Source organism: Ipomoea triloba, chromosome 11 (genome assembly GCF_003576645.1).
Source record: "Ipomoea triloba cultivar NCNSP0323 chromosome 11, ASM357664v1".
Taxonomy (NCBI): Eukaryota; Viridiplantae; Streptophyta; class Magnoliopsida; order Solanales; family Convolvulaceae; genus Ipomoea; species Ipomoea triloba.
In genome coordinates, this window is record NC_044926.1 from 19,941,921 (window position 1) to 19,945,080 (window position 3,160).

Below are 3,160 nucleotides of genomic sequence, written 5' to 3' on the forward strand. Positions count from 1 at the left end.
AGAAGAGAAGAGAAAAATAGGTTTTGGGAGCAAAATGGCGTGGAATGGCCGAACAAGGGTTTTAAGTCCGTAGGAGGCTTTCACGCCGGTCACACTCGTGTGACCATGCGTGGGAGCTCTCTGTCTCGCTCCCACGCATGGCTACACGCGTGTGAGCGTGCGTGGGAAGCTACTGCTTCGTTCCCACGCATGGCTACACACGTGTGAGCTCACGTGGCAGTCCACTGCATTGTTTTCTTCCGGTTTTGGTCTTTCCCTTCACACCTAAGTCCAAACTTAGCCTTTCCAAAGCAATTTTTAGTCCCGACTCCTACAAGTTAGTCCTCAAAACATGGTTCTAATTGATTGTAGCAATTTATTAGAATAAAAACATTAAAAACAAAAGCATAAGAATAATGTAAAGCATATTATTAAAATCTTGGGTTGCCTCCCAAGTAGCGCCACGGTTTACGTCATTGGCTAGACGCATCATACCTTGGTTAAAATTCAACCATATTCCTTGGTAGTGGGTAAGAAGCATTTTGGTACCCACGTGTTCTTCCATGTAAGCTTGTCATTTTTCCACTTTGGTTTTGGTTTCATCTTAGCTTTGACCTTTGCCCTTTCTTCTTCATCAGGTTCTTCTTTCGCATTTTCTTTTCCATCATTTGTGGCTTGTCCATCAAATCTCAGGGTAATTTCACCTGAACTAACATCTATTCGTGCACGACAAGTAGCCAGAAATGGTGTTCCAAGAATTAAGGATTCATTGGGATCATCATCACCCATCTTACAAACAATAAAATCGACAGGCACAAGAAATTTTCCTATTCTTACTAAAACATCCTCCGCTAAGCCTTCAGGATACCGTGTGGTTCCGTCAGCTAAACGTAGAGTCAGCCTCGTCGGTTTCAAGCATGGTAAGTTCAATTTCTCAAAGAGATTTGAAGACATGACATTAATAGAAGCACCAAGATCAGCAAGAGCGTTTCTAGGTTCCAAATTCTGTATAGAACAAGGAATCAATAAATCTCCAGGGTCACCCTTCTTTCTGGGGTATCCCTCAGTCAAACAAGCCGAAGATTCTTGGCTTAAACAAGTAAAATTATCACAAATGTCATTCTGAAATAACTCACGACATTCTCTGTTATTGAAAAATTTTCGGATAAAAGCATTAATTGTACCTTCTCGAGCCATTTCTTTCTCTTTTGAACTTTAGATATTGTCTTGTGGTAGCTCCTTTTCTTTTGGGCATTCTTCCAAAGTGGTTTTCTCCTTGTGTTCCTTCATTGATATGGTGCATGAACCGCTCGCATTCTTCAATTCGAGATTGGGACTACAAGAGGTAGTCTTGTTTCTTTGGTCATCTACCTTACATTGGCATGTTCCACAGATAGCATCCATTGGATCACATTTCACATGTGTTTCTTCCTTTGCATCAATGGCGTTGACTCTCTCTTTTGGATTGTTTTCAGTATTACTCGGGAGTTGTCCGTAGTGTCGATCTGACATCATCTTAAACATTTGATAAATTTGATTCTCAATCGTCTTAAGTGTGGCTTTAGACTCTTCTCTAAGACTAGAAATTTCTTGTATACTCTCTTGAGTAATCTTTTGTTTCAGATTTGCCTGATCATTTTTGAGTTCCATGATCGTCCTTGTAAGTCTTTCATCTACTTCACGGATGTCATCCCTCCTTTGTTGAGTAAAATCAAGTTGAGAGTCGTATTGTGGCCTGAACTGGGTCATTTGATTTCCATTTCCTTGGTTTTGATTGTACATCAGTCTGTTCTTGTCATACTGTCCATATGCAGGCTTGTGTCCATAGTTGTATTGTCTTTGCGCTTGATATCCATCATTGTTGCTATTGTTCCAACTCTCTCCCTGTTTCCAATTGTTGTTTGATCTTTGGTTTTGTCCATAAGCATTGAAGTTGGAGTTCCTTTGATAATCTACCGCCTCAACTTGTTCAGATGCAGACGTAGAAGTGCAAATATTAGTGTCATGAGGTCCTCCACAGATATTACAATAAAGTGCCAATGCCATGCAAGGCTTGGACTTTCCTTCCATTTTTTTTACCATAGCCTGTAGCTTTTTGATTTCGTGATTCATTGCTTCGATTTTGGCCTCACTCGCCACTCAATTATCAACTTCATAAATTCCTCCATGATCTCCTCTTCGTTCATACCAACAGGATGTGTTCTTAGATATTCTCTCGATTAGTTCTTCAGCTTCTTGCAAAGCTAGGGAGACAAAGGCACCGCTGGAGGATGAGTCAAGTGACATTTTCCTTCATCTGTTAACCCTCCATAGAATAAGCTAATCATGTCCCATGGGTGCATCAGATCTTGTGGGCATTGCCTTTTAAGAACTTTAAATCTTCGCCAAGCCTCTCCCAAACTTTCAAGTCTTCCTTGTTTGAATTCTTGTATCAGCCTTCTAATCCTCATAGTTTTTGTAATGGGAAAGAACTCGTTCATGAATTCACGATGCAACTGTTGCCACGTTCTGAAATGATTGTCGTCTTGGCTTTCCAACCATCGTGCTGCCTCTCCTATAACTGAAAATGGGAATAATTTGAGTCGAACTATTTCCTCGCTAACGCCTTCTTGTCTGTACATCCCACATGCTCGTATAAACCTTGTGATGTGTGCGTTGGGATCTTCAGATGGTAATCCCGAATATTGATTGTTTTAAACCAGTGTGAGAATAGTTGGATGCACGTGAAAGTTGACATTCTCCATTGGAGGTACATAGTTCGAGTTGTGCATATTAAAATCCGGAGTCATATAATCTGTAATTGATCTTTGTGGTTCTTGAGGATTTCCATAATATTCATCTTCACGATTGTTCTCTTGATTGTTTGCTCTGTTAGCTTGTGGTTCTTCAATGATTGGTTCTTCATGGTTAATCGGTACTTGTGGATTAATTGGAACTGGGGGTGGATTTGGTACTGTTGTGCCTCTTCCTTGTGGATTTCTTGTTGGGCTTGATGAAGCCATTAGTGATCCTTGGGTATTTTTCCTTCTAGTTGCTCTATTAATTTCAGGAATGTAGGGTAGTAAACCTTGATTTCCTTTTGCTCGCGTGTGCATTCACCTAGTAAAATTATCAATGAAACAAAAATTTCCACAATTAACTAGAAGTAGTCAATTGGGTTAGTAGCAAAAACAAGTAAAAA